We start from the raw sequence: 24,040 nt of genomic DNA on the forward strand, positions 1-24,040 counted from the left end.
AGCGCATCACATGTGGCACATCTAATGTTGTATACTATGCCACATGTGGGTGCTCCCTAATTTACATCGGGTTGACATCCAGGGAGCTGCGCATACGCGTCCGTGAGCACGTCAGGGATATATGTGCTGCTAAAACCATAGACGATGCCTCTGACCTGAAAACAATCCCATGTCACTTCAAGATGTTTCATGGATGTGACGCCAGGACGCTTCAGGTCAGGGGCATCGAAAGTATTCACCTTGGGGCACGTGGCGGCAATTACAAAAAGGTCCTTGCCCAGCGCGAAGCGGGCTGGATTGTCCGTGTAGATACCATGGTACCAAAGGGACTTAATGAATACTTAAGCTTCTCCCCTTTTCTTTAAAAAACTCTTTATATTGATTTCTAATGTAGTGCTATCCAGCACTGGACAGGTGTTCCCCATCCTTTTGTTTAATTTTATGGACAACTCTATTATCCTTTATTAAAAACAAAAAAATAAATCCTCGTACATTGTACTCTTTTGGTGTCTCGTTCCCCTTCATCTCCTGCCCTCTATGTTGAAACATCTCCCCCCAGTGAGTGGATACCCATTTGGGAGTCCTCTTCGTATGTTTTTATTTTATTTTAAGTATGTTTTTCTTCATATTTTCTTTATATGTTTTTTAGTCACATCGTGGTATTTGAAGTACTGATGTCCTTTTCTGGCACAATACTATTCTGCCCTGACTGGATCTACTACCGATAATGACTACACGTCTGCTACAACTAACTTTCAATGGATCAGTTTACTTTCTGTAATTTCTGCCTTGTACAAACTTATGACCCTATTTATGGGATTTACTTTAGTTATATATGTCGATTGCTCTTTGTATGTATTAAGGCACTCTGTATATACTGTGTATATTCCAATGGTTAAACGTTCTTAAACATCCCCTTGCTGGTATCCTTTTACCTTAGTTTCTTAAATGTTGTCGGCAGATGGATCTCACATCAGGGCATTTTCATTGCGGTGGTGCGCATGCGCTGCACGCTTCACCTCGCCGGCGCCCCAGCGGCGTCTATGGGTGCATTGCGCATGCGCCCTTGGTTTCTACCTCGGGCGCTCCCGCGATGCATGACGTTGGCTGTGACGTCTGGTGCGGGTGGCGATGCGCGCATGCGCCCGTTTACTCTGCAATTCTGGTCTGATATCCTCCTGGTGAGCGGTAGCGCGCTTGCGTCGCGCATTTTGCCCCGCCCGCTGTCTCAGCGGCGTCTTTTTTGCTCGGCGCGTGCGCCCTGGGTTCCCTAGGCGCGCCCGCACTGCATGACGCACTCTGTGATGGCGGGCCCGGCTTTCTGTGCGCGCATGCGCCGTCCCAATCCGCGGCCATTGGCAGGTTCAGACCAGGTGCCTGATCACATGTACCTTCAGTGGTGCTATTTAAGGACGCCAGATACACTCACTAGCACCTTCCCTTGATAAAGCCTTCTTTTTGCGGGCGAAACGCGCGTCGGGGGTCGCGTTTTGTGGATCCCAACTGGTGTGCTCTGCCTGGTGCCTCCCGCTGGTAAGCGCTGCTCTTTCAATCTTTCATCTTTTTATGATACACTATATGATTTGCCCATCGCTACTATAGCGATACAGGTATGAGCAGCAGCTGGCCTCACTTTATGGAGCTATGCATGATGGTTACTTTGCAAGAGCACACCGGAGGTTACCCACTCTCTTTTTAAATCATCCTTATATAAGTGCACCTTTTTGTATGTTCTGTGCTTTTTTGTACTTTTGCTATTTAGCTTGTTATTTGTATGTTACTTAATAAAGCATTTTTCTACTAATTTAATATCCATATGCTCTCATGTCTCTCCTTGTTCTAATGACTTCTATGGAGCTGGTCTTTTCTTCTGGTGGGGGGTTAGTGCGCACTATTTAGTGCCTGTCGCTCTTTCCTTCCCCCCACTGTTGATAAATAATATGTTGCCTGATTTTGCTATCAAAGTGTGAACAAGCCCTAATAGTGCCAATGGTTCGAACTAAAAAAGGCGCAGATTCTGACCTGCGTTTTCTGCCAAGAAATGCAGAATCTGCACAGAAAATTCCACAGTCAAATCTGCAATGTGTGCACATAGCCTTATGGAATCTTTTGTAAGTCCTTTCAAAACTGGATCTATACATAAATATTATTAAATTCTCAGCATAGTTGCTTTTCCTCCCTTGACTTTTTTGGTTCATGTGCTTTTCAAAATCCTATTCCAATTTATTGTATAGCAATTTTTTGAAGATTTCAGGAGCAGAAATTATTTTACTGATCCAAAGATACAGACGGCTGTATTTTGTTTGATATTATGTACCAATATTTCCAAGGCAAAATTTGGAGTGGCTCCAAAACATAGTAAAATAGGTGGAAATCTTTCCTCTATACTTTGTCTGCAGAGGTTCTGATTTCCATTCACTGGTCTGAAATACTGTCCAAAACAATGCTCTGCACAAGTGGCGTCAGGATGGAGTAATAAGAAACTTTAAAGGGAACCGGTCACCCCCAAAATCGAAGATGAGCTTAGCCCACCGGCATCAGGGGCTTATGTACAGTATTCTGTAATGCTGTAGATAAGCCCCCGATGTATCCTGAAAGATGAGAAAAAGAGGTTAGATTATACTCACCCAGGGGCGGTCCCGGTACGATGGGCGTCGCGGTCCAGTCCGGGGCCTCCCATCTTCTTACGATGACGTCCTCTTCTTGTCTTCACACTGCAGCTCCGGCGCAGGCGTACTTTGTCTGCCCTGTTGAGGACAGAGCAGAGTACTGCAGTGCGCAGGCCTCGGGAAAGGTTAGAGAGGCCCAGCGCCTGTGCACTGCAGTACTTTGCTCTGCCCTCAACAGCCTCATCGTGAAGACAAGAAGAGGACGTCATCGTAAGAAGATGGGAGGCCCCGAACCGGACCGCGACGCCCATCAGACCGGACCGCAGCGGGACCGCCCCTGGATAAGTATAATATAACCTCTTTTTCTCATCTTTCAGGATACATCGGGGGCTTATCTACAGCATTACAGAATGCTGTAGATAAGAACCTGATGCTGGTGGGCTTAGCTCACCTTTGATTTTGGGGGTGACAGGTTCCCTTTAAACAGTGTTCACAAAGGGTGCAACAACAGTTTTCTGCTTTTGTTGAAAGTGAAAGAAAATAGTAACCTTTGACCAAGTGCCATTACATGGAATGAATTTGTAATTGAATACATCATGGTTAAAGAGGCTGTCTACTATTCAGACAACCCATTCTTAAGTACTGTATTCCCAATGTGAAATTAAAATTCCTTATACTCACCTCTTGTACCGGCGCCTTTCCAGTGATGTAGATGACGTGTCTCCTGGGGCTTGCATGACATTGTTATGCCAAGTGAGCCCTGAGCTAAATCAGTGGCCACTATTAAGTTGCAGTTCTCACACTTCTTTTTCATGTCCGACATTCACCTAAAGGAAGTGAAAGTTCAGCAACCCAATAGCGGGCAATTGGCTGCAGAGCTCATGTGGCATAACAATGTCATGTGAACCTGGGAGGCATGACGCAGATATCACTGGAACGGAATTGGTACTGGTGGCGAGTAGAATCTTTTTTCATTTTACATTGGTGACTATAGTATTTAAGAAGGGGTTGTCTGAGGGGCTGCTGTTCACAGACGCTCACCATCCAACCTCACTGAGCTACGGCTTGTTTGCATCTCTAGATGTGCAAAGCTGGTTGAGACATACCCCAAAAGACTTACAGCAGTAATAGCAGAGAAAGGTGGTCCTACAAATTATTGCCAAAGGGGGCTGAATACAAATGCACGTCACAATTTTCAGATTTACATATTTAAAATAATTAGAAAACCATGTATAATTTCCTTTACACTTCATAAATACTTGCTACTTTGTGTTGGTATATCACATAAAATCTCAATAAAATAAATTTAAGTTTGTGGGTGTAATGTGAAAAAATGTGGAAAAGTTCACAGGTATGAATACTTTTTTTTAAAGGCACTGTACTTTTTTTTTTTTTTTTTTAGACAGGACGATGGGCTATAGATAGCAATGATGTTAATTCTGTTTTGTTCTCTCGTCGGGCGATTGTCGGCATGTTTACACTTAACAGTAGGCAAATAAGCATTCTAATAACCGCTTGCTCCAGATTGGATCTTCTAAATGAGCCGTTAGCTGGATGGATAAGATAGTAACTGGTGATACAAGGATACAGGATATATTCTAGGGTATGGTCACTGTTTGGTGTCCTACTATTTTCTTCTACATCAGTGGTTCCCAAACTCCAGTCCTCGGGGCCCCCAACAGGTCATGTGTTCAGGATCTCATTATTGCACAGACATGAGAGCCTGCAGCAATTTTGCTGCCTTGATGATAATTCCATCACATGTTCAATACTAAGGAAATCCTGAAAACATGATTTGCTTGGGGGCCGTGAGGACTGGAGTCTGGGAGGCACTGTTCTACATGAATGCTCATTTAACAGAAAAAAAATATTTTGCTTCAGTGTTTGTAAGCCCAAACATGGAGGATGTGCAAATGTTTTAGTCTTTGTATTATTCACCTCTGATTTTGGTTTATAAATAATGATAAAAAAACTGAGGAAAATAAGAATTTACACATAGCGTTTACAGTGTTTTTACAGTGTTTCTGTAGCTTTCCATGCAGCCAAAAGCACTATAGGCAGGTAATAATTCAAGGTCTACAGAAAAGAACAGAATGTACTACACACAAAGGCTATAATTTTGCTTGTGGCTTTTTATTCAAAACAAAGCATGGTTTGGTTGTGGCATTTTCTTCAGTATGATTATTCATAGAATTCTATTTAAGGCTTCTTTTACACATACCGTTGTTTTGCAGCCTGTTTTTGCGGCCCCAATAGATTGCTTTTGGCCGCAAAAACGGACCGCAATAATTTCACGGTGCGCTGTATGGCCGCGACGGCCGTATTTACGCCCATGAAAAAGATCAAGCCTGCTCGATCTTTTTCACAGCTTACGGACACACGCCCACTGAAAATCAATAGGGCCGCAAAAACAACGGAAGCTTGTTTTTGCGGTGCACCGTGACGTCTGGTTTTGCAGAACGCGTTTATTTCCAACACTATTTCCATAGTATTTGAAACCCGAAAAATGGCGATCCGCAAGTTTTTTGCGATCCGTTATTGTCATGCCCCAGGCTGAAATGTGCGGCTTCCTTATTAGCAATGATATTATTTATCAGTGCGGACCTCCACTGCCGGAAGTCCGTAGCCAATGCATTCTGTAGCAGCGTAGCCTACACCAGCTTCATTCACAGCACTTAAAGGCTAATATACCAAGTAAGCGTAGAAACCACATACTAGAAAATCAAAAGATCATTTTTAGCCATTTGAAGGTGGCAGTCAAAAAATAGAAATTTGTCCTTGTTGAGTATAGCTTCCCTGGAGGATACGAAATCTCAAGTGACAGAATCATACAACAAATGTGAGTCCACAGCCTGCTGACACCAGGGTATGATCACAAGAGGTCACAATACCCTGGAGGCCACAAACTGTAAAAAACAGACAAAACTATAGTCAAAAGGGACACCAGAGGTCATGAACATCAACCAAACGGTGGCACTACTAATCTCCAATTTTGTACATTTCCACAAAAATATGTATTGAAATCTAAAGTCCCCACAGTACATGTTAGCGTACATATCTATTTAGGCCAGTCATAATGTATACCCACTGAATGGAATATTCCTTGGACTATACTGTAAAAGGTTAATAGCACAAAGGTTTCCTTAAGGATATTCTGCTGTTCACTCGCAGAGAACTTCTGCAGGTGTCTTTCTCATAATTAATGTCCCTCTCTCCATTCCATTAACATTTAAAAGAAAAGCGCTAACAAATGAATTGACCCTTAATGGTTAATTAATAGCTCTGGTGCATCTTTAAATTAAAATCCAGTCTAAGTTTAAGAAACCTTCGTCTGCTGTAACATCTGTATCCTGCGATTGGACAGGAGAGCGCCGGCTATGTGCAGAACACGGTCATTGTCGCATACACACATCGCATTTTTTTAATTTTCTTTGCCAAGTCCATACTGAATTTTTACATTTTGCATGTAGTTCTCATTTTAATTAGATCTATGCTTTTTTTCTTTCCAGTCTCTATGAAACAATGGATCTGTATTAATTCTTGAGCGTCCCTTGCTGAAGCCTCCGGTAGTATTGTTTGGTAATTCGGCTGGCAGGACCATCTAAATGCTCGATCGTCTACATTATAATATCGCTTGCCGGTCACGTGAGATACAGAATACAGAATAATCCCAAATTCTGAAGCGGTAACACAGAGGACTGTATTCAGCCTCTGCTCCAAATGGAGAGTGTGAAGACAATGTACAGAGTGGTGACAAGCACGTGCTTGCGATGTACCGGCATTCCGAACACCGCTTACACCATGTCAATCAAAAACCTAGACATGCAAAATATTCAAACATTTTTTTTTCATAAAAAGTCATCTGTACATAGAAAGGAGTAAAAACCACCATTGCAAAATTGTCTTAGTTTCACATTATATTCCCGCTTTGCATTTCTGCTGTGCACGTCCTGCAGCAAAATCTGCAACAGTAAGAACCGCTGTAGATTTAGGCTATGTGCACACGATGCGGATTTTGCTGGGGATCCGCTGTTGGTCCGCAGCAGTTTCCCATTAGTTTACAGTACAATGTAAACCTATGGGAAACCGAAAACGCTGTACCCATGCTGCGGAAAAAAACGTGTGGAAACGCAGCGGGTTACATTCCACAGCATGTCAATTCTTTGTGCAGAATCCGCAACAGTTTTACACCTGCTCCATAATAGAAAACCGCAGTGGAATCCGCACAAAAACCACGGTAAATCAGCAATAAATCCGTAGGAAAAACGCAGTGTTTTTGCCCTGCAGATTTATCAAATCGGACCATTCTACGTGTGCACATACCCTTAGTGGTTAAAGCCGCACATATCACCTATTGCGTTGCAAACAAAGCTGTGGAGTCGGCAAAAAATGGACCATGTACAACTACTAACATATATAATAAATTGGGTTCAGTAGTTCAGTGCAGGATGGGCTGTAAATGTTTCCATAAGAATTTGGGAAAGTTATGAAATGTCCTATAAATGTCTGTTCTTTTCCTGATCTCGGCTTCTAGTGGAGCTGAATCTGTGCTGCACTTTATGTAGCTGCTCAGTAGGGGGCAGCGCTGTTGGGTCAGAGTCAGGGAAATTGAGGAGTTGGAGGTTTGGCTTACTGACTGCCCTGGTTGTAATGGGTGAAATACGTACTGACCTCTACAGCATAAACTGACACACTGCAAATTCCAAATCCACAACTCTGGTCAGTTTCCTCTGCGGATGTTTCTCACAGCATTTGATGAGCTTTCTTTTATAAGCTCGTGCACAATATTGGTGGTATTGTAAAATGCAGTGAATTTTCCATCCACACAATCCAGACAGAATAGTCAATGCATGTTTACTTTATGGGAATGTGACCATAAGATTCAGAACCAATACATTCCATTTGTTCTACCTACAGTATAGACCAAAATTTTGGACACATCTTTCATTTAAAGATTTTTCTGTATTTTCATGACTATGAAAATTGTACATTCACACTGAAGGCATCAAAACTATGAATTAACACATGTGGAATTATATACTTAACAACAAAGTGTGAAACAACTGAAAATATGTCTTATATTCTAGGTTCTTCAAAGTAGCCACCTTTTGCTTTGATGACTGCTTTGCACACTCTTGGCATTCTCTTGGTGAGCTTCAAAAGGTAGTCACCGGGAATGGTGTTCCAACAATCTTGCAGGAGTTCCCAGATATGCTTAGCACTTGTTGGCCCTTTTGCCTTCACTCTGCGGTCCAGCTCACTCCAAACCATCTCGATTGGGTTCAGGTCTGGTGTGTTTGGGGTCATTGTCCTGTTGAAAAATAAATGATGGTCCAACTAAACGCAAACCGGATGGAATAGCATGCCGCTGCAAGATGCTGTGGTAGCTATGCTGGTTCAGTATGCCTTCAATTTTGAATAAATCCTCAACAGTATCACCAGCAAAGCACCCCCACACCATCACACCTCCTCTATGCTTCACGGTGGGAACCAGGCATGTAGAGTTCATCCGTTCACCTTTTCTGCATCGCACAAAGACACGGTGGTTGGAACCAAAGATCTCAAATTTGGACTCATCAGACCAAAGCACAGATTTCCACTGGTCTAATGTCCATTCCTTGTGTTCTTTAGCCTAAACAAGTCTCTTTTGCTTGGTGCCTGTCCTTAGCAGTGGTTTCCTACCAGCTATTTTACCATGAAGGCCAGCTGCACAAAGTCTCTTCTTAAGGGCTCATTTCCACTTGCAAGAGACAAAACGGTCCGAATTACGGACCGAAAAAACGGAGGAAAATCATGCGAGTGTCATGCGATTTTTTATCGCAACATCAGTACGACATCCGTATGACATCCGTATTGCTGTTCGATTTTTACGCACCGGTGTCCTTTGAAAAGCCGGCAAATCAGTGCTGTGTACAGTAAAATCACACTGACAGGTTAGAACAGAATAGATATATACACATAGAATAGGTATATATACATATATATATATGTCAGTGATACACCTATATATATATATTTATATTTAATGCAGTGCTAGACAGCATAAAAGCTGCTAATTCAATTGCCGGCTTTTGCTATCTCCTTCACAAACCCGACAGGATATGAGACATGGTTTACATACAGTAAACCATCTCATATCCCTTCTTTTATTACATATTCCTCTTCACTAATGTAAGAAGTGTCTGTGTGTCAAATTTGGGGGCTCTAGCCATTAAAGGGTTAAATCGCGGAAAAAATTGGTGTGTGCTCCCGCACAATTTTCTCCGCCAGAGAGGTAAAGCCAGTGACCGAGGGCAGATATTAATAGCCTAGGGAGGTACCATGGTTATTGGCCCCCCTGGCTAAAAACATCTGCCCCCAGCCACCCCAGAAAAGGCACATCTGGAAGATGCGCCTATTCTGGCACTTGGACACTCTCTTCCCACTCCCTGTAGCGGTGGGATATGGGGTAATGAAGGGTTAATGACACCTTGCTATTGTAAGGTGACATTAAGCCAGATTAATAATGGAGAGGCGTCAATTATGTCACCTATCCATTATTAATCCAAAAGTGCGAAATGGTTAATAAAACTCACACACATTATTACAAAGTACTTTAATGAAATAAAGATACAGGGTGTTGTAATATTTTATTATACTGGTAATCCACCTGAAGACCCTTGTCACCTGAAATAAAGTAAAAAAAACAAACAACAATATTCCATACCTTCCGTCGTTCCGTCAGTCCCACGATGTAAATCCATCTGAAGGGGTTAAATCATCTGCCCTCAGTCACTGGCTTTACCACTCTGGCGGAGACATTTTTTTCCGCGATTTAACCATTTATTTTACAAGCTACAGCGCCCAAATTTTGCACATACACACTACTAACATTAGTAGTGTGGAATATGCAAAAAAAAAAAAGGGATATGAGATGGTTTACTGTATGTAAACCATGTCTCATATCCTGTCGGGTTTGTGAAGGAGAAATGAAAAGCCGGCAATTGAATTACCAGCTTTTAGGATATCTAGCGCTGAATTAAATATAAATACAGTATATATATATATATATATATATATATATATATATATATATATATATGTGTGTGTGTGTGTCAATGACTGTATATATGTTTTAACGAAGCATTTGAGCCGAAAAATCCATTAGATGTCGGTTTTGCAAGCCTGCGAGAAAATATCGCAGTACGGATGCCATACGGATGTCACACGGATAATTTTATGCGAGGAAATCGCATCCTCGCACTGAACACGGATCACTGTTTTGGAAACATTTGGGCGATTCTCGTCCGTGTAAAACGGACCGTATTTTTATACGTTGTGTGTGTCCCCGGCCTTAGGATGTTTCTATTAGTTCAATGCCGATAGAATAAATGGAGAACGCAGCAGAATTTTGATATCAGTTCTCGATAGACACTGTGCAATAGAAGTAAAGCAATGAATCTGCGATATTGTTCATCTCTAGGGCTTGCTCACACAAAAGTTTGGACACACCTTCTCATTTAAAGATTTTTCTGTATTTTCATGACTATGAAAATTGTACATTCACACTGAAGGTATCAAAACTATGAATTAACACATGTGGAATGATATACTTAACAAAAAAGTGTGAAACAACTGAAATTATGTCTTATATTCTAGTTTCTTCAAAGTAGCCACCTTTTGCTTTCATGACTGCTTTGCACACTCTTGGCATTCTCTTGATGAGCTTCAAGAGGTAGTCACCGGGAATGGTTTTCACTTCACAGGTGTGTCCTGTCAGGTTTAATAAGTTGGATTTCTTGCCTTATAAATGGTGTTGGGACCATCAGTTGTGTTGTGCAGAAGTCGGGTGGATACACAGCTGATAGTCCTACTGAATAGACTGTTAGAATTTGTATTATGGCAAGAAAAATGCAGCTAAGTAAAGAAAAACGAGTGGCCATCATTACTTTAAGAAATGAAGGTCAGTCAGTCCGAAAAATTGGGAAAACTTTGAAAGTGTCCCCAAGTGCAGTGGCAAAAACCATCAAGCGCTACAAAGAAACTGGCTGACATGAGGACCGCCCCAGGAAAGGAAGACCAAGAGTCACCTCTGCTTCTGAGGATAAGTTTATCCGAGTCACCAGCCTCAGAAATCGCAGGTTAACAGCAGCTCAGATTAGAGACCAGGTCAATGCCACACAGAGTTCTAGCAGCAGACACATCTCTACAACAATTGTTAAGAGGAGACTTTGTGCAGCAGGCCTTCATGGTAAAATAGCTGCTAGGAAACCACTGCTAATGACAGGCAACAAGGAGAAGAGACTTGTTTGGGCTAAAGAACACAAGGAATGGACATTAGACCAGTGGAAATCTGCTTTGGTCTGGTGAGTCCAAATTTGAGATCTTTGGTTCCAACCACCGTGTCTTTGTGCGATGCAGAAAAGGTGAACGGATGGACTCTACATGCCTGGTTCCCACTGTGAAGCATGGAGGAGGTGTGATGGTGTGGGGGTGCTTTGCTGGTGACACTGTTGGGGATTTATTCAAAATTGAAGGCATACTGAACCAGCATGGCTACCACAGCATCTTGCAGTGGCATGCTATTCCATCCAGTTTGCGTTTAGTTGGACCATCAAATATTTTTCAACAGGACAATGACCTCAAACACACCTCCAGGCTGTGTAAGGGCTATTTGACCAAGAAGGAGAGTGATGGGGTGCTACGCCAGATCACCTGGCCTCCACAGTCACCAGACCTGAACCCAATCGAGATGGTATGGGGTGAGCTGCACCGCAGAGTGAAGGCAAAAGGGCCAACAAGTGCTAAGCATCTCTGGGAACTCCTGCAAGATTGTTGGAAGACCATTCCCGGTGACTATCTCTTGAAGCTCATCAAGAAAATGCCAAGAGTGTGCAAAGCAGTCATCAAAGCAAAAGGTGGCTACTTTGAAGAACCTAGAATATAGGACATATTTTCAGTTGTTTCACACTTTTTGTTAAGTATATAATTCCACATGTGTTAATTCATAGTTTTGATGCCTTCAGTGTGAATGTACAATTTTCTTAGTCATGAAAATACAGAAAAATCTTTAAATGAGAAGGTGTGTCCAACATTTTGGACTGTACATCAGTGTGAGCGAGCCCTAGAGATGAACAATATCGCAGATTCATTGCTTTACTTCTATTGCACAGAGTCTATTGAGAACTGATATCAAAATTCTGCTACGTTCTCCATTTATTCTATTGGCATTGAACTGATAGAAACATCCCAACAGCTACACTAGGATCTAGGGGATTTGGATCCAGTTGCTCTTCCTACAGGGGCTGCAGGGAAGTGTGAGGTCACCTTCCTGAGAGGACAGAATCTTTAATGTACAGTACAGACCAAAAGTTTGGACACACCTTCTCATTTAAAGATTTTTCTTTTTTAAGAAGGTGTGTTCAAACTTTTGGTCTGTACTGTATATTCTCTTATGCGAGAGAGTCGGGCTGATTATGCTAATGACACTGAGAGTGTGAGCCGAGTGTTATCTGAGTGTGATCCAATTCTCTTGCTTGAGAAAATCACAGCACAGGGGCAGAGAAGATGGAGAACTTAACTTCTCCATCTTCTTGGTGTTCGTACATCGGACTGCACTCAGATGACATCTGAGTGCAGTCCAATGCTTCACACGCACCCACAGACTTGTATAAGTGAATTTGATCCCATCACTGAATGCACTCCTAATTGTTTTCTCATGCAGTGTCGGCATGAGATAATAATCACAGGTCTGCACTGTCCCATAGTATAACATTGGGCCGAGTGCTATCCGATAAAACAGCACATAGCACTCGGCCGTGCTATGTGCGCGTACTCTTAAAACCATTGAAGACAGGGCTGTTTGGGCATTAAAAAGCACTAAGTGCAGAAAATAACATGAGTTAAAAAGCTATTTGACCAATTCCTCCTTTCTTCTTCTTCTCTTTTTCGATTACCTTACCTTGTTTCATCATACTGTTGAAACTGAACACTATCCCTTCAGGGTTGCTAACTCTCCAAAAATTTCAGGACAGTCTGTAGTAATATGGCTCTTTTCCATAAAAAAAGCTGCAAAACATACTTTTGGTCATAGGACCACCCACATACGCGGAGAATACAGGGTGTGCACATAAAGAGCCTAGAGAAATCTTTTAATACATTTTTTCTAAAAATAAGAAGCAATAACCTACAGAAAAATATGTCACACACTTAGGTATAATAAAATCCCTAATTTTATTGAATCAATTAAAACACCAAGTAAATATCATTAAAAAAAAATCAGGGAAATACATAAAATATGGACATTAATAGGTATAAAGGGCAATATATAAACATGATTATTTCTGGTGTACCATGACATCATTTTTTTTCCTCCATTAAAAAAGACTTGTCACCAGGTCAAAAGTGGCTTTTTTTGCTCTTCTTTTATTTCAGATTGATTGAAAAATTTCCATACGGTTCCAGAGAGATGGGCCTTTAGTTAGTGTTAATTTTTATCATCTATACCAGGGGTGGGGAATCTTTTTTTCTACAAGGGCCATTTGGATACTTATACCATCCTTCGGGGGCCGTACAAACTCCACCCACAAAGTACTTCCTGACTCTGGCACTGGTGTCAGGACGTAATCTTTCATGGCATGCCCTTCAGTGTTCAGTAGTGAACACTGCATGTGTGTGTGCTAAGGCCGGTTTCACACGTCAGTGGCTCCGGTACGTGAGGTGACAGTTTCCTCACGTACTGGAGACACTGACACACGTAGACCCATAAAAATCAATGCATCTGTTCAGATGTCATTGATTTTTTGCGGACCGTGTCTCCGTGTGCCAAACACGGAGACATGTCAGTGTTCGTGGGAGCGCACGTATTACACGGACCCATTAAAGTCAATGGGTCCGTGTAAAACACGGACCTCACACGGACGTTCTCCGTCTGGGGTCCGTGTGCGTGCAGGAGACAGCGCTACAGTAAGCGCTGTCCCCCCACATGGTGCTGAAGCCGCGATTCATATGTTCCCTGCAGCAGCGTTTGCTGCAGAGAAAATATGAATAATAGTGTTTAAAATAAAGATCTATGTGTCCGCCGCCCTCCCACCCCCTGTGCGCCCCCCCGCTGTTCAGAAAATACTCACCCGCTCCCACGTTGGCTGTCACTCCTTCCTCTCTGCCCCGCGCCTTCTACTGTATGCGGTCACGTGGGGCCGCTCATTTACAATCATGAATAGTCGGCTCCGCCCCTATGGGAGGTGGAGCCACATATTCATGACTGTAAATGATCGGCCCCGCGTGACTGCATACACTAGAAGCCGCGGCCAGACCAGGAAGCAGCGAGGGAGGCGGGTAAGCACAGGGGGTGGGAGGGCGGAGGACACATAGATCTTTATTTTAAACACTATTATTCATATTTTCTCTGCAGCAAACGCTGCTGCAGGGAACATATGAATCGCGGCTTCAGCACGATGCAGGGTACCACACGCGTGGGTACCACACGCTCCGTGTGGTACCCACTCGCACATATGGCCTACGTGAGTTCCCAGGCACACGGACACGGATAACTCCGGTACCGATTTATTCCGGTACCAGAATTATCTGGACGTGTGGGACAGCCCTAACAGAGCAAGAAGAAATTAATGAGCTGGTTGTAATCAAAATACACCTCCCTGCCCAAGAATGGGGTCTCTGAGAATCTGCTCGGTAAGTCATCAAGGGCCATAAATAGACCTAGAGTCTGAGGTTCCTCACCCCTGATCTATACCAATGGGGCAGTGTGAATGGACGACCCTTCAGAATCCAGCGAGCCACATACTGTTGGTAAAGGCCAGAAAAATTAGAAGTAAATAAAAAGGTCCATATCTCTGGAAAAGTAAGGCTAGGTGCACACGTTGCGTTTTTTGCTGTGAAACGCTTAAAAAACGCTTACTAAACGCATCCCATTACTTTTAATGGAATTCTGAATTGTTGTGCCCATGCGCTTTTTTCCGCAAAAAAATGCAATCGCGGAGAAAAACGCATCATGTTCATTGATTTTGTGGAATGTCGGCGATTTTGCCGATATATAATTGTATTGGGATGCTGCAGAAAAAAACAAACCCAAAAATAGAGAAAAACGCGAGCGGATTTCCTGCGAAAGGAGTCCGGTTTTGATCAGGAAAATTCTGCAAACATTCTGCAACGTGGGCACATAGCCTTAGGCGCATGTAAGAAAACAAAAACAAAACAAAAATGTATAATCAGGGGAGCAGCAGGAATAAAATAAGAACAAAACCTGACCACTTTTGATTTGATGATAACAGGTCCACGAATGTAATGTTTAAATACATGTTTGGCAAAATTGAAAAAAATACAGACTCACTCATAAAAAATAGAAGGAGTTTACCGTACTTTAAAAAAAAACAAAAAAAAACTACCAGTCACAACTATGATTAAAACAAAACTGTTCTTCTGAATACATGCATCATAAAAATAAAACTGTCATTATGTATACGCATTTGTCATCGGTAGGTGCTTGTTTCATACCTGCTTGTGTACATGTAAGTATTACACATATCCATAGCAAAAGGAGGACAAAGGAGTATATAGGTTTAAAAAGCAATATAATTTATTTAAGTTACAAAATGTCAGTAAATAGTGCATATAAATACATACAAAAGGTTAAGGTGCATGAGGATAGTTGAGAAGAGCAGACAGGTGTACCTGGCCCATTCTATCTGTGCAGGTAATGGCAGTGAGCTACTATTACCACCAAACATATCAGGTGGTAACTATAACAGGTGTGGGAGCAGCGCTCACCAGTATGAGGGGCAACAGGGCCCCAGGTTGGATCCGGAAAGAGAGACCCCCATATTATATATACATAATGAGCCAATGTGATGCATAAAGTGAATATGCAGGTAAATGTGTGTGTGTACATGGAAATAAAGGGGATCAGACAACAGTCCTGCACAGGGGGCCAGTGCCGGTGCCCACCCCAGGTTCCACATAGTGCAGTTGTAGGTCTTAAATCTCTCAATCTTTCACTGCCAAAATGATTTCTGCTTTCAAACCACATAGTAGCCCGGCACAGAAAATCAATATCACGGAGACCTCCAGAGGGGAAACGCTATAGCTAGACCCAGGGAGTCGGAAAACTTTGTCTAGTTGCTGGGAAAAGGCAGTTTAAACTTGGGGGAAAAAAAAAGAGAGAAATGTAAACAAAATAATAAAATATATCTAGTCTAGATAATATTTATCTAAACTGATATGGGATGTAGTGAAAATCTATTGAAATGTGGTTAATAACCTCTGGAATAATGCTCAAAAAAAGAGAAATTATTTTAATCGAAACAATGGACGGAGCGGGATATTATGCAATCAATCATGCCGTGCAGATAAGCCAGAAAATGGCCCATGTTCCCCGGCGCGCAGATTCTGTGCTCCCTAGTTATTATTACAATGGTATTGATGGATCGGGTGTTGCATCATCACATTATGGCTCAGGACAGGCTGCTATATCAGAATGCACACACACATTAATATTTCGATGCACATTCTATACCCTAACTGTCTGTGTGCGGAAGTGACACACAGATGCTCACAATACATCCTGGAAGCATTTACTCCACTGCAGCTGGTAACATTAGTTGGATTTCTACATTTTCCTTCAACCTATTAGGAGCAATTAAGTCAATTAAATATGTATTAAGGATGACTATGCAACGTGCTGCGCATGAAAGCAGAATATGGGCAAAAAGCTCAAATGGAAATACAGAATTCAGTTGTAATAGTGATATTAAAATGTGCCAAAACTAACCCCTCCAACTTCAAAATATGCAAGGTAAAATAAAATATGTGGGTGCATTCAGATGACCGTATAAAACGGACCGAGAGCGGACAACAATGCCCGGACTGGCTGACAGCTGCATAGAAATACATGAAGCCGTCACACTCCAGTCCAAAGAGCTGCCGGCCAGTCCGTGCACTGCGTTCTGTTCTCTGCCTGATTTTTATGGCCATCGGACTGTGTCCTATGGCTTGCTGCAGACGATTGCATGCTTTGTCATAAGAGAAAATCAGATCAATTATGCAAATAGTTATTAAGGTTAAAGGAAGACTGTAAGTCCATCTAGTTCAACCCATAGCCTAACCTAACATGCCCTAACATGTTGATCCAGAGGAAGGAAAAAAAAAAAACGCCATGTGGCAAAGAGTAACTCCACCATGGGGAAAAAAATTCCTTCCCGACTCCACATACGGCAATCAGACTAGTTCCCTGGATCAACGCCTTATCAAGGAATCTAGTGTATATACCCTGTAACATTATACTTTTCCAGAAAGGTATCCAGTCCCCTCTTAAATTTAATTAATGAATCACTCATTACAACATCATACGGCAGAGAGTTCCATAGTCTCACTGCTCTTACAGTAAAGAATCCGCGTCTGTTATTATGCTTAAACCTTCTTTCCTCCAGACGTAGAGGATGCCCCCTTGTCCCTGTCTCAGATCTATGATTAAAAAGATCATCAGAAAGGTCTTTGTACTGTCCCCTCATATATTTATACATTAAAATAAGATCACCCCTTAGTCTTCGTTTTTCCAAACTAAATAGCCCCAAGTGTAATAACCTATCTTGGTATTGCAGACCCCCCCAGTCCTCTAATAACCTTGGTCGCTCTTCTCTGCACCCGCTCCAGTTCAGCTATGTCTTTCTTATACACCGGAGACCAGAACTGTGCACAGTATTCTAAGTGTGGTCGAACTAGTGACTTGTATAGAGGTAAAATTATGTTCTCCTCATGAGCATCTATGCCTCTTTTAATACATCCCATTATTTTATTTGCCTTTGTAGCAGCTGCCTGACACTGGCCACTGAATATGAGTTTGTCATCCACCCATATACCCAGGTCTTTTTCATTGACGGTTTTGCCCAGAGTTTTAGAATTAAGCACATAGTTATACATCTTATTACTTCTACCCAAGTGCATGACCTTACATTTATCCCCATTAAAGCTCATTTGCCATTTATCAGCCCAAGCTTCTAGTTTACATAAATCATCCTGTAATATAAAATTGTCCTCTCCTGTATTGATTACCCTGCAGAGTTTAGTGTCATCTGCAAATATTGAAATTCTACTCTGAATGCCCCCTACAAGGTCATTAATAAATATGTTAAAAAGAAGAGGGCCCAATACTGACCCCTGTGGTACCCCACTGCTAACCGCAACCCAGTCCGAGTGTGCTCCATTAATAACCACCCTTTGTTTCCTATCCCTGAGCCAGCTCTCAACCCACTTACATATATTTTCCCCTATCCCCATTACTCTCATTTTATGTAACAACCTTTTGTGTGGCACCGTATCAAAAGCTTTGGAAAAGTCCATATACACTACATCTACTGGGTTCCCTTGGTCCAGTCCGGAACTTACCTCTTCATAGAAGCTGATCAAATTAGTCTGACATGAACGGTCCCTAGTAAACCCGTGCTGATACTGGGTCATAAGGTTATTCCTCTTCAGATACTCCAGTATAGTATCCCTTAGAATGCCCTCCAGGATTTTACCCACAGTAGAGGTTAAACTTACTGGCCTATAATTACCAAGTTCAGTTTTTGTCCCCTTTTTGAATATTGGCACCACATTTGCTATACGCCAGTCCTGTGGTACAGACCCTGTTATTATGGACTCTTTAAAGATTAAAAATAATGGTCTATCAATGACTGTACTTAGTTCCTGCAGTACTCGGGGGTGTATCCCATCCGGGCCCGGAGATTTGTCAATTTTAGTTATTTTTAGACGCCGCTGTACTTCCTGCTGGGTTAAGCAGGTGACATTTAATGGGGAATTTTTATCACTAGTCATTTTGTCTGCCATGGGGTTTTCTTTTGTAAATACTGATGAAAAAAAGCCATTTAGCATATTGGCTTTTTCCTCATCCTCATCCACCATTTCCCCCAGATTATTTTTAAGGGGGCCAACACTGTCATTTTTTAGTTTCTTACTATTTATATAGTTAAAGAATATTTTGGGATTATTTTTACTCTCTCTGGCAATGAGTCTCTCTGTCTCAATCTTTGCTGCCATGATTTGCTTTTTACAGAATTTATTTAATTTTCTGTATTTATTTAATGCCTCCTCACTACCTACTTCCTTTAATTCTCTAAATGCTTTCTTTTTGTCCCTTATTGCGCCCCTTACAGCTCTATTTAGCCATATTGGTTTCCTCCTATTTCTAGTATGTTTATTCCCATACGGTATATACTGTGCACAGGTCCTATCCAGGATGCTAATAAACGTCTCCCATTTTCTTTGTGTATTTTTGTGTCTCAGGATATCGTCCCAGTTAATTGCACCAAGATCCTCTCTCATCCGTTGGAAATTTGCCCTCCTGAAGTTTAGTGTCCTTGTCACCCCCCTACTACCCATCTTATTAAAGGTTACATGAAAACTTATTGTTTTGTGATCACTATTCCCCAAGTGACCCCCAACCCTTATATTTGATATGCGGTCTGGCCTGTTGGTTAATATTAGGTCTAGCAGTGCCCCCCTTCTTGTTGGGTCCTGAACCAGTTGTGAAAGGTAATTGTCTGACACTGATGAAACTCTGATCAGAGCGCCAGCACAGTGTGATGTGAATCTCTAGGATGAGGAGAAGATGGAGGAGATAACATCTCCACTCTGTGAGTGCACTCAGATGACCGGCCAGTTTGAGGTTTCCCACGCACTCACTGACTTACATGGCCGAGTCTGAATATCACATCAAACGCGAGCATGTTTGTGATTATAAGTGATCCCTGTCTACAGCCCATAATTCTGATAAGACATCAGCTGCATTCACTGGAAACTGTAAAATAATGATAATTACAGTCAAAATAATCTCTATACTTTTCTTCAGCTTCCAAAAAAACACAGAAGCCTCACATATTTTTTTACGGACAGGACAAAAAAGTGCCCTATTTTATTAGGATACTACAACATATTCATATCCATATCTAACCATATTAAAACAGCGATGAAAACATAATTATCAGTTTTGCAAGCTGCATTGATTGGCAGTGTGTAGTGATGAGTGAACGTGCTCGGATAACGTCTTATCCGAGCATGCTCAGGTGTTATCAGTGCTCGTATATTATATTCCAGTCCCTGCGGATGCATGATTTGTGGCTGTTAGATAACCGCAACACATGTAGGGATTGCCTGTTTGTTAGACAGCCTCAACACATGTGTGGATTCCCTAACAGCCGCAAATTATGCAGCCACAGGGACACGAACATAATATACGAGCACTCCCAGATGCTGAGTGTGCTCAGATAAGACGTTATCCGAGCACATTCGCTCATAACTAGTACGCTGGAGTACAATGTGCCAAATTCGTTAAGAATAAACAAAAATAGTTGCTCACTGTAGTGCTAAAGCATGTCAATGTGAAATATATGAAATATGAATAGCAATACGGATTCTGGATACTAGGAAAAAGATGAGACGCTTAGCACATAATTTGGCCAATTCATGATTGCCCAGCAACCAACGACAAGGTGGTCTCAAAAATGTATCTAAACATGGTGGTGCATCATTGGGGAGAACAGGGAGTCTAAAGGGGGTGCAAAATGTCATCACCTCCCCAATGTCACCCCCACTGTCAAATGATTGGCAGCCTCGATCCTGGAGCAGCACAATGAGATAAGTTTATCATAAATTGCTGCAAACTGCATTGACATTGCTCTCATCATAATGAAGTGAGCTGTCGCTTTGGTGTGCGCATACAGAGCACAGCAGCTTATAATAAAATCACCATTACTGCTGCACTCTGCATATACAGCAACTGAAACGCCAGAATATCAGCAGCTAAGGAATGAAGAATGCATTGAATCATATGCAGTGCCGAGCACATGGTGCAATCCTGTCCTCATTAATTACTAAAGATAAAGGCGTGTGCACTACTATGATAGGTGCCAAGGTAGGTTCCCACACCTTGTGAAACTAAAAGAAGAAACCTGACACTCAACTTAATGCTCGTGTCAATTTAATGTAGTACACAAAAACGTTTCGGTCCTACGTCCGGACCTTCATCAGTTACTACAAATGTGAAAGGAAAATTATATACAGATTCGTTGGTGAAAGCAGACTTTGGTTCTAGCAAACCAGCACTTCGCCAACGATTTCTCTCCAACCCTAGAACAGGAACATTTCCCTGTCTCCATTGCACACAGTGCCATAATGTCCTAAAGGGCACATCCTTCCATCATCCTCATTCCGGCAAAACATTTAAGGTCCCCGACTTCTTCACCTGTGATTCCTCATGGGTGGTATACCTAATTAAATGCTCCTGCGGCTTGCTTTATGTGGGCGAAACCACACAGCCCATACGCAACAGAATATCAAAACATAAATCCACCATACGTTGCAAAAATCTCCTTTTGCCAATCCCTCTACATTTTACCACCCTGGGTCACAATATCTCCCAACTTAGATTCCAGGTGATAGAACATATACCTCCACCCAGACGTGGTGGCGACAGGATCACCTTACTAAAACGCCGTGAGGCGTTCTGGATACACACTCTGGAGACTCTACACCCAAAGGGACTCAATAGGGACTATGATTTGGCGTCCTTTGTGTAAATAATAATGTCATCATAAGTCATAGCCTTTTTCAGTCTTAGTGTGTCGGACGCTACCCATATGTATCGTCACACAGCGGCCTACGGGTTCTTGATTCATTCTATTTTATTTTGATTTTATTTTACTAAGATATATGCTAATCCTGCCACAGACAGCCTGTTATTTGTATTAGAATTGTTCCTTTCTGATACTCCATATGCTGCATTTTTTTGCTATATTGTAACAGAACATATGTCTGGCGATGAGTGACTAATCTCTCCTTATTTTGGCTCCCATGCTAACGATAGTCTTCTTTTTTCATAGAGCCGGCTTTACTAATGATGTTGCACTCATCGGCACGACTTCTTCCACCGGGATCCACTCCAATGGACTTCTCCATAGTCACCTGTTCACCACTTGACCGCTGCCTTATAGATCCACTACCGGACCTCCGCTTATGCCCCTACCACGGTGCCTGTGACTTCTTCAGCACCTCCCTCTCCAGGTCCCTCCCCTTACGTCACCACCTAACAGCATCACCCGGCTGGAACGCAGACACCGCCTCAAGTGACACGCACGGCCATACTGCTTCCGCCGACGTCACTTCCGCCTCCACGTACGGACTTCTATTAGTCCATTCTTTCCCCGGCACCGCCCCCTGTCCATAAGAACGCGCAGCCCGCACCATTACACCAAACCAGCAGGGGATACCGCGTCTGCACACCGGCACACACTACCGCGGCCATTACTTACAGGTACAACCTCTATAGTATCTCTCTTAACACCTGCCATTCACTGCTAGCCGCACGCCGGCATACCTAAGTGGTGTACTTACCCCTCCCTTCTTTTTCTATGTTTCTCTATTTTAGCCATTCATTTATGCTCTCACTGTGCATCTGACAGGTATGCCTTTATATCCCTATCTACACAATAGCACACACCTATGTGATTAGTCACCTCCCTTCATTTACGTTTACATAGGCGCAGACCACCGTGTGCTTTTTGACACGTCCTGTCAACAGTAACCACTCTTAGCTTTCAGTACGGTATGTTACATTTTTCCCCTCCCCCGTTTTTTCTTACATGGTCACGTGCTCATATGCCTAATACTTTCTGGTCTCGTTTTGCTGGACATTACTGTATCCATACCATGTTATTTCTTATGACCTGTGACGCTTTTACTGTTCATCAAGTTTGTATATACCTCTTTTTGTATGTTCTTTTTATTTTTGTATTTATTCTGTATATAATTTTCCTTTCACTTTTGTAGTAACTGATGAAGGTCCGGACGTAGGACCGAAACGTTTTTGTGTACTACATTAAATTGACACGAGCATTAAGTTGAGTGCCAGGTTTCGTCTTTTAGTCTCATTACTAAGACTTGCCTTTGTTTTTACATTTTTTCTACCCCTCATTAGGGATAGGGTTAGGCGTAAGGATTAGTTTAAAACAAGGGTTAGGGCTTAGTTTTATGGCTAGGATTACGGTTCGAGATAGGGTAATAAAACTGTTACATAAAAATGTAACAAAAAATATACAACTTTATATTTTTAAAAATCTTGTGTCTTATTATAGTAGACACCTGAGACATGATCTGTAACATAGGCTCCAATGCAGATTTTTACAGGTTTACATGGTTTTCTCATGTTAGGCAATACGGCTGATCGAAGCCATGTATTCAGTGCCAAAGATGGGATAACAGTCTGCTCTGTGAGATTAAGAGAGCCTTTTCCAACAGATTGCTTACTTCACCCAACACTTCAGGCTCCCCTCCTGTGAAAATCTCTGACATCAAAACTACATCCTGAAGCATCCCCATGGTTAACCTATGACACCACTGACCTACTCGAGACCTGACAAAGATCTGCTGACTACCTTCCTATGTAATATAGGATTGATTAAAGAAAAAAAACATGGGCTTATATGGGCAGCAGTACTTGGCACTATATACTTTGTGAGTGATGATAATGTCACTTTTACAGGTAGTTGAAAAGTGAGGCCCTAGAGTTGGTTACTGGCGGGCCCTTGGCACCCCAGTCCGACACTGCCTACAATACCGTCTGTGCAGCCCCTCTGATTCCTCTGTGTTGACTAAGTCTCATAAACTATGAGCTGCGCTCATTGTATGGTCATCTTGACTTTTTTTCAGCAGTGATGAATAGCAGAGAAGAGGACCCTTTTTGTCTACAATTGTGAAAGTTACAGAATCAGAACCTCCACTTACTAAATGATGGTATATATAGTACTCTTCACATAAACCCATTATCATAATAGCCCTTTAAATTGTATGTGACCTTTGGGAGTTGTACACACACACATTATATATATATATATATATATATATATATATATATATACTAGATGGTTGCCAGATTCTAACGCATCGGGTATTCTAGAATATGTATGTCCACGTAGTATATTGCCCAGCCACGTAGTATATTGCCCAGTCACGTAGTATATTGCCCAGCCACGTAGTATATTGCCTAGTTACATTGTATATTGCCCAGTGACGTAGTATATTGCCCAGTTACATTGTATATTGCCCAGTGACGTAGTATACAGCAGAGGCACATAGTATATTGCCCAGTTAGGTAGTATATTGCCCAGTGACGTAGTATACAGCACAGAGCCACGTAGTATATTGCACAGCCCATGTGGTATATTGCCCAGCTATGTAGTATATTGCCCACCCACGTATGACACAGGTTAAAAAAATAAAAAATAAACATATACTCACCTTCCGCAGGCGCGTTGTAGCTCTGTCGCCTGTGTGGGGTGCAGGCGGCATCTTCCGGTCCCAGGGTGTGACGCGGTCACGTGACCGTGACACGGTCACGTGACTGTGACGTCACGGCAGGTCCTTGTCGTGCAGGACCTGTCATG

At 42.2% G+C, this 24,040-nt stretch overlaps 1 protein-coding gene and 1 long non-coding RNA gene across 5 annotated transcripts in view; one reads left to right on the top strand and one right to left on the bottom strand.

Moving 5' to 3' along the window:
• Nucleotides 1-24,040, bottom strand: part of FGF12 (fibroblast growth factor 12) — a 628,397-nt gene that overhangs the window by 83,382 nt on the left and 520,975 nt on the right. The window lies entirely within an intron of this gene.
• LOC143809989 (uncharacterized) lies at nt 1,405-22,319 on the top strand. The gene is made up of 3 exons (XR_013222576.1): nt 1,405-1,533; nt 6,119-6,175; nt 21,482-22,319. It is a non-coding gene; the product is annotated as an uncharacterized LOC143809989 (long non-coding RNA).

This window comes from Ranitomeya variabilis, chromosome 2, assembly GCF_051348905.1.
Source record: "Ranitomeya variabilis isolate aRanVar5 chromosome 2, aRanVar5.hap1, whole genome shotgun sequence".
Taxonomy (NCBI): Eukaryota; Metazoa; Chordata; class Amphibia; order Anura; family Dendrobatidae; genus Ranitomeya; species Ranitomeya variabilis.